The 16722-nt window shown below is 55.5% G+C and overlaps 1 long non-coding RNA gene across 2 annotated transcripts; it reads right to left on the bottom strand.

Moving 5' to 3' along the window:
* Window positions 1-1047: 1047 nt before the first annotated feature.
* LOC108178970 (uncharacterized) lies at window positions 1048-14082 on the bottom strand. Of its 2 annotated transcripts, XR_007914653.2 has the most exons (4): window positions 12652-14082; window positions 11407-11463; window positions 9886-10293; window positions 1048-9589 (listed from the first exon to the last, which is right to left on the bottom strand). It is a non-coding gene; the product is annotated as an uncharacterized lncRNA (long non-coding RNA). The 2 variants fall into 2 exon arrangements; XR_007914652.2 differs by having other exon boundaries at window positions 1048-10293.
* Window positions 14083-16722: the final 2640 nt, after the last annotated feature.

Genomic DNA, 16722 nt, shown 5'->3' with positions numbered 1-16722 from the left:
TGGCTCCTCACCTTTGCAGGACCATGCCCCCTCCAGCCCTCACGGCTGCACTGTGCCCCAACCTATGTGCGGGCCTCTTTATTTCCGGCCCTGGACTGCGTTTATTCGCGGGCTTTCTACTTATAAAAGTGTCGCTGCTCCTATCTGGAGAAATCGCACAGTCTCCTCCCCTTCCCTGGGCTCGGCTGGGTCCATCACTCTGCTCAGGGGTCTGCTAAGGTTGTGGGTCCAAGGGGGAATCTGGTACGGCAGTGTCACATGATGAGACACAGGTGGCAGCTTGCCACCCTGAGCCCTGCGGGAACAGGCCCCGCCCACCTGCCCTCGCCTGTGCTCGCTCCTCGTGTCACTCATGAGTGCCAGCCACATAGCAGGGACCCTGGCTCTCAGAGGTGTCACGCTGGCTGCTGCTCCAGACCTGGGCAGCAGAGGGGAGGGGAGGGGAGGGGAGGAGAGGAGAGGAGAGGAGAGGAGAGGAGAGGAGAGGAGAGGAGAGGAGAGAGAGATGTTTTTGTCTTTCATCTGCTGGTTCACTCCTCAAGTGCCCACAATAGCTGGGGCTGGGCCAGGCTGAAGTCAGGAGCTGAGGACTCCATCCAGGTCCCTGCATGGGTGGCAGGGACCCAGGTACTTGAGTCATCACCAGCTGCCTCCCAGGGTGTGCATCAGCAGGAGGCTGGAACAGGGAGCAGAGCTGGGACTTGAATCCAGACATTTACATGTGCTGTCCCAAGCATTGTCTTTTTTTTTTTTTGACGGGCAGAGTGGACAGTGAGAGAGAGAGACAGAGAGAAAGGTCTTCCTTTGCCATTGGTTCACCCTCCAATGGCTGCCACGGCCGGCATGCTGCAGCTGGCGCACCGTGCCGATCCAATGGCAGGAGCCAGGTACCCATCCTGGTCTCCCATGGGGTGCAGGGCCCAAGGACCCGGGCCATCCTCCATGCACTCCCTGGCCACAGCAGAGAGCTGGCCTGGAAGAGGGGCAACTGGGACAGAATCTGGCGCCCGACCGGGACTAGAACCCGGTGTGCTGGTGCCGCAAGGCAGAGGATTAGCCTAGTGAGCCACGGCGCCGGCCCCCAAGCATTGTCTTAACAGCTAGTGAAACACCTGCCGTCAGGAATCATCCTTGAAGAAAATAATTTCTCTTTATTATGTTTGTCCTCTAGCAGAACACAAGCTCTCCAAGAACTGGGGTCCTGCTGTGTCTTCAGGTGGTTGAGCGGGCACACCCAGGTAGGACACAGGCTCCTACCCCTCTCTCTTGTTTGGGTCTCTGGCCCCGGCACCTGCTGTCTTGCATTTAGCAAGGGACCCAGAGAAATGAGCAGAGCTGGAGGGCCACGCGCCCACTGGCTTATCCACTCTTTCAGGGGCTGGCGCGTGTGCTTCTCTGTCTCCACAGCATCTTCCGGCGCAGCTGTTCCAAGCACTTGCCGAGTGGAACGGGCGGGTGGACAGCTGCGGTAATTGAAGAAGGGTCTGTCCCGTGGATGTGACTTGCTGCGGTAGCGGGTGCCTGGAGCTCATTCTCAGCTGTGGGTTCCAGATCACAGGAGTGCAAAGGCCACGCCTCCCACAGCAGACGTGTTGATGGGAAACGGGGCAAGTCCGTCTGAGACGCCAGGTGTCACAGGAGCGGCACCATATCCTTCTGACACTTGAAAATTGCAAATCTGAGAGGTTCCTTCTCACCTGTCAGCTGTCCAGGCAACCTCTGCAGGCATGGATGCCAGGCCTCACCCTCGGAGGCTGGAGTTCCCCTTGCCTAGGACCGGCCAGCAGGTGCCCTGGGAATCCCACGGTGGGCACAGCAGCTCAGGTGCCCTAGGCACTTGGGGTCCAGGACTCTTCCAGTTACAAGTGACCTAAACAGGGACTGTGTCATCTCAGCACTGAAACAGTGTGGGTGGATGCTGCTTCAGGCATGGCTAGATCCAGGGGCCTCTGTTTGTCTTTGCTTATTTTATTCTATTCTGGGCTCTCCCCATGTACCATGTGGTGGCTTTTGGGGGGCAAGGTGGCTCCTGGAAGCCTCAGCCTCATCCATTTCATCATCCAAACCTTCCACTCACTGCATATCAGCCACTTGTTTCTGTAGCATCGGTGGGTTCGCAGAGGCTACCCCAAGCGCATGGAAACCGCTCCTCCCTCCCTAGCTATGTATCTCATGCCCCGTCCTGGACAAGGCTTTGCTCAAAGCCACCTTCCCAGGGGAGGCTTCCTCGCACGGTGATTCTTGCCTTCTGTCTTCCACCGTATGCCACTGACTGACTCCCTCTACTGCCCCAGCGCCCACTAGAACGCCTGCCCTGTTCATGGATGTGCCACGGGAGCCTCGTGGAGCTGTGTTGACATCTCAACTTGCTGTAAGCATACACGAACCAGAAACAGAAGTTAGGGGGCAGGCATCGTGGCACAGCAGGTTACGCTTGTGACGCCGGCAGCCCATATTAGAGCGCCAGTTTGAGTCCTGGCTGCTCGGCTTCCGACCCAGCTCTCTGCTGATGCGCTGGAGAAAGTAGCAGAGGCTGGCCCAAGTGCCTGGGTCTCTGCACTCATGTGGGAGACCCAGATGGAGTTGCAGGCTTCTGGTTTTGGCCTGGCCCAGTCCTGGCTCTTGTGGCCATCTCTCTGTAATTCTACCTCTCAAATAAATAAATAAAATCCTTTTTAAAAAAGATTTATTTATTTGAAAGGCAGAGTTAGAGAGAGATATCTTGCATCTGCTGGTTCACTCCCCAAATGGCTGCAACAGCCAGAGCAGGGCCATCTGAAGCCAGGAGCCAGGAGCTTCATCTAGGTCTGCCACATGGGTGCAGGGGTCCAAGCACTTGGGCCATCCTCCGCTGCTTTCCCAGGCCATAGCAGAGAGCTGGATTGAAAGAGCAGCAGCTGGGACACGAACTGGTGCCCACATGGGATGCTGGTTCCATGGGCAGAAGCTCAGCCTACTGTGCCCCCGCCCTTTTAAAGACATACTCAGGCCGGCACCATGGCTCACTAGGCTAATCCTCCACCTGCGATGCCGGCACCCTGTGTTCTAGTCCTCGTTGGGGCACTGGATTCTGTCCTGGTTGCTCCTCTTCCAGTTCAGCTCTCTGCTGTGGCCCGGGAAGGCAGTGGAGGATGGCCCAAGTGCTTGGGCCCTGCACCTGCATGGGAGACCAGGAGGAAGCACCCGGCTCCTGGCTTCGGATAAGTGCGGGGTGCTGGCCGTAGCGGCCATTTAGGGGGTGAACCAACGGAAAAAGGAAGCAGGCAAGGGCTAGCACCAGACTCCTGACGGCACTGACGCTTCTCCCAGATTTGTTTTCTTTTGCATTCCCTTCCCAGTCGGGGAGTGGTGTGGGGAGCAACTCGGACTAGACTAAGTTACTGGAATTAAGACTTATTCTATGCATCTGCTCTCCCACAATATGGCGCTGGGAGAGGAGAAAACAGCTTCTACACAGCTGCCTCCAGTTCAGCCAATAAACTGTAGGACTTGCTCCTGATTGGAGGAGAGCAGCGTACTCGGCGTGTGGGCAGCCGAGTTGGGATTGGCAGAGGAGGACTATAAAGGAGGAGAGAGACGGCATGCACCAGGAACATCTAAGGGGAACATCTAAGGGGAACACCTGTGCAGCCCCCAGAGAGCCGGCCGGCGGTGTGCCGCTCCCCTGCGGAAGTGGGGAATGTGGCCAGGGGGAACTGCCCTTCCACGGAGGTGGAAGGGATGGTAGCCAACCCGGGAAGAACCAGCAGCAAACCCGGGGAGGGCCGAGCAGATGAAAGAACAGCGCAGGGTCCTGTGTCGTTCCTCCACGAAGAGGGGGAGCGACAGAGTGGGAGCAGGGCGCCCACAGCCGCTCCACTACCCCCTCACATGTCCCGCTTACATGCTGTAAATGCGGATATGCGCAGAGTGGCCGGGAGCCCCTCTCGGAGTCAGCCACTCAATGGAGGAGCAGCAGCCCAATCCCAGAAGTACTGGCTTTGCTGCCTTCTGTGCCGACACAAGCTTTCTGTCCACACTTGCTGGGGGAGCCTCCGTCTTCCCAGGGACGTAAACAGGAGATGGTATGGGTGGTCTTCCTCTCCACACGGTGCACGGCTGCGCGATCAAGAGTTGATTAATCAGGTTAGGCTCTGGCTTTCAATGTTGGCCAAGAGGCCCCGGGGAGCCTAGTGAAGTACAATAATAGTTTTGAAATGCAAAAGCCTTTTCCCCCCCGTTTCAATAAGCATGGGGGTGCTCCGTGGCCTTTCTGTGCAGGCAGCAGAAAGAGGCACTTCCGGCTGTGGAAGGCTGCGCGTGCGGGCAGTCTCTGGACCAGGAGGTGGCCCAGGCTCTGCTGTTTGCCTGAGGGTTAACGACGTCAGTGGACACTCTCAGTGCCCCACACTGATGGGGTCCCCCTGCCCCCATCCCATTCCTCCAGTGCAGCCTCCAGCCAGCTTCAGGCGTCAGCAGGTGCTAATCCTGGGGCAGGGGGTGCCTGGTGTTCATGTCCCCTGGGGCAGCCCCCAACCAGGGAGTAGGCAGCTGCCCCGCTCCTGCGCTGGGCTCCCCAGCCCCTCCCGGGTTCTACCTCTGCTACCCTCGGAGCGCGCTGGGGTAGCTCATGTTGTTACTGTGGTAAGGAGAGGTGTATGTAGCCCACAGTCCCGGAGGTTCAGTTTGAGACTGAGGGCTGCCTCTGGCTTGGCCTCATGGGGGACGGCATCCCAACGGCAGGAGAATGAGTGGGACGAGGAGGTCACTTCTCAGGATGGACAGGCCCAGTGCGGCCTCGGGGTCGGGGTCTCTTGGAACAGCTCACTCTGAGAACCGATGCAGGCCCCACAAGCACTCACCTTAACCTCTTCCAAGGGCAGGGTCCCCTGTGACTCACGGATCCCCCCAACCCCAGGCCCCGACTCTGAGAGGTCCCCTCACCTCTCAGCACCACCACGGAGGATCAAGGTTCCAGCACACGACCTTAGGGGACAAACCGCATGAAGCTCGTTGGTCCCCGGGGCATCCCCTTAGGAACCCCAGCACGGGAAGCCCTGTCTCCAGGTCTGCTCCTGGGGGCCCTCCTGGGTCTCTCTGACCTGACTCGGGCCCCTGCTGTCTCCTGCACCTCCTGGCAAGGGGGCAGCACTGCACTTGCGTGGGCTGGAGCCAGCCCTGAGCTGGGGGTGAGGGAAATTTCTTCTGAGATTCCGCGTGTGTGAGCCGGGAGGGAAGACGCAGCAGCTGGGATTCTTCCAGCAGGGAGAGGGAGGTTGGTGCTGGGCTGGGAACTCTGCCCCCACTTCCTCCATCATCCCGGCTTCTCGGTGTCCTCTGTAGCTCTGTCCCCCGGGCTACAGCCCGACATTCATGTATCTGTCTGCCCGTGAGATTCGGCCTCTCCCGCCCTGCGGGTAACTTCCCCGAGGACAGCAATCTGCTCACCACGGTATACCTGTGAGCAGCAAAATGCCACGTGGGGAATTATGCTCGATAAATATTTGATGATGGAATTGATGGTAATCGGGAAAGCCGCGAGTGGGTGGACGGAGGGCCGCGTGCAGTGAGAGCAGGTGCGGGGAGAAGGTTACACTGGGCTTCACACCCTCTCTGGAGGGTCGTGCCTTGGGATGGTGGCAGGGGCTGGGGCCCCTCCTTGCTCCTAAAGAGGAAGCAGGAGGGGACTGATGAGGAAGCCCCCACCCAGGAGCACCCAGGTGTAGATGCTGAGGGCGGCGTGGAGACAGGGCAGGGGTGAGGGTCTATGGGGTCTGCCCAGGGCCCAGGATTTGGTCCCTGAGCTGAGGCTGAAGGATGCATGCAGGGTGGAATTGGGGGAGAGAGCATGGCAGGTGGAGAAGGAGGCAGGTCTAGAGGCCTGGAGGAGGAGCTGGGCAGGATTGCAGAAAATGAGGCAGGGATGGCTCGACCTTGGGGTAGGGCGGGGAGCACGGCATGAAGAGGCGGCGAGGTCAGCAGGGATGGAGGTGGGCCGGCTGCAGAGGCCACAGCAGACAGGGCAGAGGGCTTGTGCTTTATGATGGGTCTTCAGAAAACTCTGAAAAATGTGTATTAGGAAAAACACTGTGCCTGGGAGATGGCCTTGTGGCACAGAGGGTTAAACAGCAGCCTGCAATGCCAGCATCACATATGGGCCCTGGTTCAAGTCCTGGCTGCTTCGCTTCTGATCCAGCTCCCTGCTAATATGCCTGGGAAAGCAGCAGATGGCCCAAATACTTGGGGCCCTGGCACCCATCGGGGAGACCTGGTTGGAGCTCCTGGCTTCAGCCTGGCCCAGCCCCAGCTGTTGAGGTCATTTATGGAGTGAACCATGGATGGGAGATCTCTCTCTCTCTCCCTCCTTCTCTGCCTCCATCTCTATGTCATTCTGCTTGTCAAATAAAAAAATCTTTTTTAAAAAAGATTTATTTATTTATTTGAAAGGCCAAGTTACAGAGAGCCAGAGGCAGACACAGAGGCAGAAGCAGAGACAGTCTTCCATCCGTTGGTTCACTCCCCAAATGGCTACAATGGCCGGTGCTGTGCCAATCTGAAGACAGGAGCCAGGAGCTTCTTCTGGGTCTCCCACGCGGATGCAGGGGCCCAAGGACTTGGGCCATCCTCTCCTGCTTTCCCTGGCATATTAGCAGGGAGCTGGATCAGAAGAGGAGCAGCTGGGACTAGAAACGGCACCCATGTGGGATGCCGGCGCTGCAGGCAGTGGCTTTACCCACTAAGCCACAGCGCCAGCCCCTAAAAACAAAAAACAAAAACTATGCATTTCAGAGTTTGGGGTTTTTTTGCACCAAAATAAGCTTATCTTTAAATTTCATTTTCCTTGAACTTTTGGAAGCAGCCTCGTATTCCCAGGTGGGGAGCACTACTGAAGGGATCAGGTTGGAGGGTGCGGGTGTGGCCTGGGACCCCTGGCTGCTGAATGGAGGAGGGGAGAAGCCTCTGGGGCCAGGTGAAGGGCTGCTACCTTTTCCCAGCAAGCGTTAAGTCAGCTTGGAGGAGGGCGGCCGTGATGTCGATGGACAGAAGTGGGCTCTGCCCTTGCTGGGCTCAAGGACACCTGCTCCCTCGCTGCTGAGCAGGGCTGGCCAGGCTCCTCCGCTGAGGAGGAGGGGGAGGGGAGGAGTGAGAGGAGGAGGGGGAGAGGGAGGGCACCACATCATCAATCACGCTTTCCCACACCAGGCACAGGCACACCTAGGGGATCACTGGCAAAGCTGCAGTGATTCTTGGTGGATGAGAAAGTTAGAGGGGAAAACGAGAGACACGTTTGGGGGCCTAGGTTCTAGAACGCCAAGCGCTCTGGCAAGAATGGGCTGGGCCTGGTGTGTGGGTTCAGGGTTGGAAGCCATGCCTCCCAGCCATGCTGCTCGTCAGCTGTGTGACCCTGCTGGCTCACTCACCCTCTCTGATTCTTATTTTCCCCACTTAGAGGAGGGAGATGATGACTTTAGAAGGTGGCTGTGGTATTAACCGAAATCATGTTTAATTATTTAAGGACTCTGCCAGCAGCAAAACACTACCACACGTCAGAGCTTACCAAGAAAACATTTTTAAAGGACAAATAGAACGAGTGATATTATTGAATGGATGTTAATTTTGAGGTGTTGGGGGCAGGATGTTTTTAGCCTTAGGAGATGCATGTGGAGGTATTTAGGGGTGAAATGTCAAAATATTTAAAGCCTTCGCATGGTTCAGGAAAAACCCAAATGGTACAGCTCCGTGAATTATTTATCTGCCTACCTATCTATTTATATCTGTCCACTGAGGCGCTGTGGCAAAATATTAATCAGAAGTGTGCCTGGCGGAGGGGTCGTAGGCTTACTAGGCTGTGTCTGACTTCTCGACAGATCTGGAAACTTCCACAGTGAAGAGCAGGGGTGGCACAGGAAAGGCAGTGCGCCCTGGGTGGTCGGGAGGGGTGGTGTCTGCCCCCCCCTCCGTGGATGGCTGTGGCCTTCAGCGGGAAAGAACCAACCCCGCCCCCGCCGTGCTCAGCTCCTGCTGGTGTCTTCCATTGGCTGAGCTCAGGCGGCAATCCCAGGGCACAGGGGGTGGGCCAATCCGGGGACGTGGGGCATGGGGCAGGGGGTGAGGCAGAGAGGGCATAGAAGGGTCTGCGAGGGTGATGGGAGAATCAGCAGCTCCCCCGTGTGGCAGTGAGTGGCAGTAGCAGGCAGCATGCCAGCCACTCATTCCCCAGCCTCCCTTAGACTCAGAGATGGGAAGGTGGTGCCACCCTGAGCAAACCTTCTCTTGAGTGACATCTGTGGCTGAGCCGGGGCAGCACTTCCCTTTCTGATGGGAGAAAGAGGCATGAGGGGAAGCCAGGCCTCCCTGCCAGGTTTCGGAGAGGGTGCTGGGCTGTGGCAGCCCTGCCACAGGGCTGAGGGAAGCCGAGGCGAGTGGCAGAGCAGCCACTAAGAGCCCTGATAGCCTTGGGTGACAGAGCCAACCCTGGTGCACCTGCCACCAGACTTCTGACTGTGACGCGGCAGCTCCCAGGCTGGGGGCGCCTTCTAGCTGCCGACCTGATCTCTGGCCACCACTAGGAGCCCAACCGATGCCCAGGTCAGAGTCAGAGAGGCCCCTTTGTCTCACTTCTCTCAGTCACATCCTCTTCCTCCTCCTCACCTCCCAGACTTCCCATTCCCAAGGTAACGAGAAACAGAAAACAACTGCGACAAGGAAACCAGGAATGGCACTGGGAGTGAAGCAGTGAGTGGGAGGAGGGCAGTGCAGGTGTGTCGACAGAACTCCGGGGTGCAGGGTGCTGTGATGCTGCCGTGACGCTGGCATCCCCTATAAGAACCGGTTCAGACCCAGCTGCTCTGCTTATGATCCTGCTCCCTTCTGATGCACCTGAGAAAGCAGCAGAAGATGGCCCAAGTACTTGGACCCCTGCCACCCACGGGGGAGACCTGCATGGAGTTCCAGGCTCGGGCTTCAGCCTGGCCCAGCCCTGGCTGTTGCAGCCATTTGGGGAGTGAACCAGTGATGAAAATTTCGCTCTCTCTCTGCCTCCCTGTCTCTGTAACTCTGGCTTTAAAATAAAAAAATAAATCTTTTTTTAAAAAAGGGGGTGCCAAGCTAGTAGGTGAGGATACAAAGCTTCCTTGTGGATGTAGCAGATGCTGGATCCCCTGGTGCCCTTCCAGCTCTGGGCACACACCTCCCCGTGCTGCGGACAGCCCTCCCTCTCCCCGGGACTTCGCGGAATCCCAGAGTCTGCAGTGACTCCCCAATGTGCAGTGCAGAGACCTGCAGCTGCTCTGACTGGCCGTGGGGTGGGGGTGGGGTCAGTTTGTGCTGCCAGGCTCTGCAGAGACCAGGCTGCGGCCAGGACGCCGCCTCCGTGGAACCCTGGCCCGGCTTCCTGTCGCGCTTCCCCACTCTCCTGCTCTGAAGGTCCCCTGGGACCCCTGAGCTCTCCCAGCTGGCTCTCTCTGGCGGCAGAGCCCCAGGCCCACTGCGCCCACATCCTGACCTGCTCTCAGGGACTCGCTTTGTTTGCTGGCGGAGCCTCTCAGCACCTGGAAGCTGGGCATTCCCCGAGCAGGACGTCAGGATCCTGTCCTTCTCCATGCCAGCTCTAGGGCGAGAAACAGGAAGTGCAGGGGACTCACTGATACAGCCTCTCCCGTCACGGCGAGTCCTTCCCCTCGGCCACCAGCATCACTGATCTGGGAGCATGCTGCCCGGCCCGGCTGCAGGAGCCCTGCCAGGCCACATCCGTGTCCCCCCTCTCCCCGGTGAGGGTCTCCGGGCTCAGAGCTCAGATTTTGGCATTTTTCCAGCAGCCCACGTGACACCAGGGTGCAGCCGGGGCAGAAGACCGCTGCTTCGGGGAGACGCAGGTGCAGCGGGTGGGTCTCCCTGAGGTCTGACCTTGCTGGTTGCAGCTGTTCCCAGGGAAGAGGCTTCTCTGAGATGGTGACCATCGCAGCAGGCCATCACCGGTGAAATCCTTGGTGAAATCCAAGGAGGCAGCCAGGGGGACGGGCACCTGGAGACCTGGACGCTGCTCCTCCGGGTGTCGGAGGTTGCCTGGGCACTCGCCTCGTGGGAAGAAGGGGCAGCTTCCGCCGGAGTGCACGCGGCTCGTGTGTGAGGGTCCCAGACTCCATCCGGACTTTCTCAGAGCTGGTTTGCTTCCTCCTGGGAGGTGACTGCAGGATCGCCAACATGGCTCTTTTATCTCCAGACGAAAGCCAGGAATCGTTCCCAGCACATCAGAAGCACCACTCTGCAGGAGGATGTAGCCCTTCTCATTTTCCCGTTCTTTTCACCTGTAATCTGGGGGAGGGCAGGAAGCAGAGCTCGATGTCCAGCTGAGCACCATGAACCCCAGCTAATTCCCCGGGAGGACTTGCGCCTCTCCTGGGGTGGACATCTTAGCGGCCCCATCAAAGGCGTGGGCACCTTCGCAGCCACACTTCGGGACATCCAGGCCCTTCCAAACAATCACAGAGGACACGGTAACTCCTTCCCTTTGCTGATCACCCTGCTGATTCTCCTATTTCCCTTTCTCTGGAGTCTACCAGTTAAGAAAGCAGCTCTGTTTAGCCAACATCCTATTCCTGGCTTATATGGAAAAAGAAGCCCATTTCCCTGGCTCTGTGTAGAAAAACCATCACTTAAAACCACGATTTGGCCTTTTCCCCGTCACTTTTCTTCAGTGGATGGTGACAAATCGGGGCAACAGTACCCACTGCGGCACGGGGTCACTGGGCCTCCTCACCCCCAAGTAACCTCCTGAGTTGCCGTGGGGCACGGGTGGAACTGTCAGTGCTCTCCGGCTCCTCCTTTGTCCCACTGCTTTGGGGTTTTGCTCTGTGGGCATCCACACATCTACAAGACCAGTGGGTCTCAACCTTGGCTGCCCGTGAGCTTTCTCTGGAGCTTAGAAACATATGAATGAATGTGTACGTCCCAGGCCCAGAGATGCTGCCTGGGATGGCCTGGGCTGGGGCCTGGGCTCTGGTTATGTGATCACCCACCCCCCAGCTGTGTTTGGGCGTGTTGGAACCACTGGCGTTTACTACTAGCTTTTCTGTTCACTCTAGCAGGTACCCCTAGCCCCTGTCACAGTCTGGCATGTGACGGGCGCCAGTCTGCTCCAGATACAGCTGGAATGAACCTAAACTCTGGCCCTGTCCTGCTAGATGTCCCAGATGCTGTGGAGTAGCAGCGAGTCTGAAGCAGCTGTGTTGCTGTTGCTGTCACACTGATTTTCCGCGGCTCGCCCTGCACCCGCAATCCACAGCTTGCTAACGCTCAGACACCACACTATGGCACTCAGTCAATACAAACAGCTCAATACATTCAAAAGAAATATCAGGCTATTTAGAGAGGCATAGCAACACAGTATAGATGAAGGAAGCAAAACAGCACAAATATCAACGTTACCTAACTGCTGCCGAGAGTGCTGCTCAGGATAAACACCCATTTCTTCCACGTGGCTTCCTGGAAAAATGTATGAATAGCTCCATGAATACCAAAGCAGAAACCAAGCTGTGAAGTTCTTTAGACTTATTTTTGGCTGGTTAGTTGACTGACTGATTGATCCACCCATTCGTTCATTCAATTTGGGGTCACGGGGCCTCTTGCTTGCACCAGGTGTTGCTCTGTGCCCTGGAATGAGCCCTGAATCCCAGTGACATGTGCCTGATCTCATGGACCTCATATTCAAAGGCAGGACGGAGACAAGAAACAAGCGAACAGGTGGCCTGGGATTCAGGTAGTGACATGCGTGCTGAGCAAACCAGAGCAGGAGGATCTACCAGGGATGCCCAGGGAGAAGCCCAGAGGGAGCAAAAGCTCAGGTCCAGGGGCAGGAAGGGGCTGGAAGGTTGAGTAATAGAAAGGCTGCTTGTCCGAGAACTTGGCTGGTGTGCACGGCAGGGACCTGACCATGCCCGGCTTTGCACGTCGTGCTAAGGAGTTCGGGTGACAGCAAATGCTATGAGCAGTTTTCACTGTAACAGCACTGCTACTAGGGAAGGGGCTGATCACACAGGACACTTCAAAAAGCTTGTGGAAAATGGAATTGAAAGGTAAGACTATTTTAGTGCAAAATCTCACGATACACATTTTCTATGATGTTGTTGAAGACTCTTTGTTAGAAAAACTGATGGAGTGAGTTTTTTAGTCCTGGGAAGTCATTCTTTTGGGTCAAACATCACAACTTCACTTAAGATAAACCTCAATTGCGGGGCCAGCACTGTGGCGCAGTGGGTTAAAGCTGCAGCCTACCGTGCTGGCATCCCATATAGGCGCTGGTTCTAGTCCTGGCTGCTCCTCTTCTGATCCAGCTCTCTGCTATGGTCTGGGACAGCAGTAGAAGATGGCCCAAGTGCTTGGACCCCTGTACCCACGTGGGAGACCTGGAAGAAGCTCCTGGCTCCTGGCTTCGGATCAGCTCAGATCTGGCCATTGCGTTCATGTGGGGAGTGAACTAGCAGAATGGAAGAACTCTTTCTCTCTGGCTCTACCTCTCTCTCTAATTCTGTTTTTCAAATAAATAAAATAAAACTCTTTTTTTAAAAAAAAACTCAATTGTAATTATGCTCCTTGACTTTCCATGGCAGGACAGCTTATAAACCTGCTGTAACTTGCAAACATCACAGGAGGAAAATGCATTGAACACAACACCCTGTCCATCATCCTGGCTTGGTGACACAGCGTGCTGCAGGCCACAGGTCATTTCTCCTTGTGATGGAGGGGCTCCCTGGTGGTTGTGGCTGTTGAGGATCCACAGCACGGTGCCAGATATTGCCAGCTGGGGAAAGATCAAAGCACAAACCCATCTGTTGAAAAATTGGGAAGATGCACCATTGTAAGTGGAACTGTCGTAAGTTGAGGACGGTCTACATCTTGACCTCTCCATTTTATAGTTCCCGTCCCTACTGGAATATAAGACCCCGAAGCCAGGGGATTCATTCATTTTGTTTTCTGCTACACTGAGCACTTGGTAGGTACTCAACAAATATTTGTTGAGCGGCTGTATCGGAACAGATGTCACTGGGTGTGGCCACATATATCTGGGCATGAAGGACGCATGTGTTCTGGGCTTCTGTTTCCCGTGCACATTCCCGTCCCTTCTAATCTTTCTGCCTTAATCACTTTAAATGTACTGACGGGCACAATTGACCAATTAATAGCACTTCCACTCCTGTTACATCATTTGTAATCCATGATGCTCTTTCTACTTGTAATGGTCTTTCAATTTTTCATGACCCAAAATGGAGGACATGCATAATGAATACAAATAGCAATTGATTCAATGTAATGCATATTCTACTGCTAGCTGGCTTATGCCTGTTATTAATGACAGAAATCAAGTGAATTCTCCTGGGAACACCAATGACATACAACCTTTAATGCAAGATGTTGGAGCGCTAGGGGTCCTAAATTTTCCTAATTACTGCGCAACAGCAGGTATTAATTTCCCAGACGGCAGCCTCTGTAAATAAGAACATCAGCGTCTCTGCTTGGTCCAAGTTCTTTTTGCTGAGCACAAAACCCATCATGTAACCCATTTTTACTTTGCCAGACTATTTGTGTGTGTGTCTCCAAAAAAAAAAAAAAAAAAAGATACACTTGAGAGATTGCCTTATGAGCAAAGCATAAAGGAATGCCACTTGTGCAAAATCAAATTTATTGTCAGCTACAGGGATTGCATGTTTGCTGGAATGCTAATACTCCATGATACAGATTCCGCTAAGCTTCAGCCAGTGTCTCGGGCATTAGCGCATCACAAAGGTGATAAAGCAAAACGAGAAAGAAGAAACAGGCACGAGACTGAAATGTAGAATATGGTGGGGACATGCTTTTAAGAGCTCTGCCTGGCTACACATGCAGTCTTGGCTCCGACTGACCAAGGATGGGCTGGTCTGCAGGAACCAACCTCTTCTAGCATCAGTGGGAAACCCGGGAAGCAGGTGTTTTCTTGGAGGCACTGGTGGGTATGGTGAGCAGCTCACCTTGGCTGGTTCTGGAAAACAGCAACGCATGTGTCTGAGAGGTCTCTGAAGAGAGGGGGCTGAAGCATGCAGGGGCATTTATTGAAACCCACCCACTTTAGGATTTATTCTAAAGGCAGAGAGGGGGAGAGCGCGAGAGCGAGAGCCACAGTGAGAGATCTTTGATCTGCTGGTTGACCCCCCAAATTCCAATGCTCAGGGCTGGGCTGGGCTGAAGCCAGGAGCCCAGGGTGCAGTCTGGGTCTCCCATGTAGGTGGCTGGGACCCAGCCACTTGAGCCATCACCTGCCACCTCCCAGGGAGCACATGAGGAGCAGAGTCTGGACATGGACCCAGGCACTCAGATATGGGATGCAGGCATCCCAAGCCATGTCCTTAGCACGGTACCACATATCTGCTCCCCATCCACCATCATGTCATCCATGTCCCAGCATGCCAGCTGCTGCTGCCACCATCGCCCCCTGCAGCACAAGCCAGCTTTCCAGCAAAAGGAAGGCTGAGGGACAGGAGGGGTGACAGTAGTCCTGGGGCCACATCATCATCAGTTCTCAGGCCACACACACCCTGGCAGATCTGCACCCACCGGGAACTGGGCTTTGAGTAGGTGCAATTTCAAACCCATGGAAGCAGGGGCCTGACAAAACATGCCCTGCTAATTTGGGGCCCACAGTGGTTTCAGCAAAATCTAAACCAGGCTCAGTAGAGTGCCTTCTGCCTTTGAGAATGCATTTGCATCTGAGAGCAAGTGCTGCCTGGGAGGTGGAGGGAGCCTGGGGATGGAAGGGGAGCAGTGACATGGGCAAGGGAAGCCGAGCAGACGGCAGAGGGTACACGAGCAAGTGGGCCACCGCCTCCAGTGACCGCAGGCCCAGCTCACAGGGCATCCTTGGAATTCCCTCAGCACGGGGTGAGTGAGCCGGCGCACTCACACCCAGGTAGCCGCAGTCACGGTTCAGGGTGCCCGACAGGTGTGGCTTGTCGGGCTCATTCAGACTCCCATGCTTATGGCCAAAGCGGGTTCCTGGAGCTTGAGGGCAGCCCGCCTGCCAAAGACACAGTGGGAAGAGGCGGCTCCAGTCACCTGTGGGCTCAGGCACGCCCTCCAGGGTTTCTGAAGTCCATCCCCACCTCCCACTTAGGGAAACTTCTCCGTTACTCATGATCAAAATGTGTGACGCACGCGCATGGGGCACACTGCTGAGAGAGACTTGCAAGGGGATGGAAAAACTCCCCTGCTGGCTTCCCTACTCCAGGGAGAGGTAGATTTCCAGCTAAAATGTAGGAAATACGCGTGCCCTCCTCCCCCATGTCATATGTCTATGTGAGAGAAGAAAGAATTCACAACCAGTTCTAAAAAAAGTGCCAAACTAAGGAAAAAAAAAACGTTCCCAGACCACGGAGCAAGAGAATGGCAGCAAGAACAGTGCGACATGCAGAGAGGAGGGAGGGTTTTAGTCTATATCACAGGGGAAAAAAGACGCAAAAAAATTCTTGGTGCCTTAAACATTTTCCCCAGATGAATCCATTGTCTGTGCTGGAATATTCTGGCTGCCCTTTGGCCCCTGGTGGCCAGTAGGGCCCCATTTCATGCTGGAGTTCATTGTTTAAACCAAAGATTTCCACAGCATCTCCACTTCTTCTGCTATCTTGGAAGCAAAACTCCTTTCTTAATGAATAAAACCAGAAACCACACGAATGAGTATTTGCTTAATGCTTATTATGTGTGAGTTGTTTAGGAGGTACTGTGTCACTTAATACAACATGTCTACGGCTCCTGTTCCTGACCCATTTTACAGAGGAAGAAGCTGAGGCTCAGAGAGGTTGAGAGGCTAGTCTGAGGTGACGCAACAAGCGCAGCTGGGACTGGAAGCCAGGTGGACTGACTCCATCACCCACACTATCTTTCTTCCATGTGCCTGGATTACTTCCCTGGATGATCAAATGTTTTCTATAAACATACATTCTGCATTAATTGTTTCCATCCCAAGGATGTGATGGTTTGATACTTCACCCCATGGCAAGTGCAATATGTGACACCTTCGCATGAACTGCATCCCCAGCCAGGGCTCATCAAAGGAGAAAAGTGGCTCCGACTTTCCAAGAACAAATTCTCATCTTTGCATCCTGCACCACACAAACCCTGGGTCCCTGCACCAGAACACACCCTGGGTCCCTGCACCACACACACCCTGGGTCCCTGCACCAGCACACACCCTGGGTCCCTGAACCACACACACCCTGGGTCCCTGCACCACACACACCCTGGGTCCCAGCACCAGCACACACCCTGGGTCCCTATACCACACACCCTGGGTCCCTGTACCACACACACCCTGGGTCCCTGCACCAGCACACACCCTGGGTCCCTATACCACACACACCCTGGGTTCTTGTACCACACACACCCTGGGTCCCTGTACCACACACACCCTGGGTCCCAGCACCAGCACACACCCTGGGTCCCTGTACCACACACACTCTGGGTCCCTGCACCACACACACCCTGGGTCCCAGTACCACACACACCCTGGGTCCCTGCACCAGCACAACCTGGGTCCCTGCACCACACACACCCTGGGTCCCTGCACCACACACACCCTGGGTCCCTGTACCACACACACCCTGGGTCCCTGTACCACACACACCCTGGGTCCCTGCACCACACACACCCTGGGTTCCTGCACCAGCACACACCCTGGGGCCCTCACCAGCACAGCCTGGATCCCTGAACCAGCACACA

This window comes from Oryctolagus cuniculus, chromosome 18 (assembly GCF_964237555.1).
Source record: "Oryctolagus cuniculus chromosome 18, mOryCun1.1, whole genome shotgun sequence".
Classification (NCBI taxonomy): domain Eukaryota; kingdom Metazoa; phylum Chordata; class Mammalia; order Lagomorpha; family Leporidae; genus Oryctolagus; species Oryctolagus cuniculus.
This window is presented reverse-complemented; position numbering and strand designations above follow the sequence as displayed.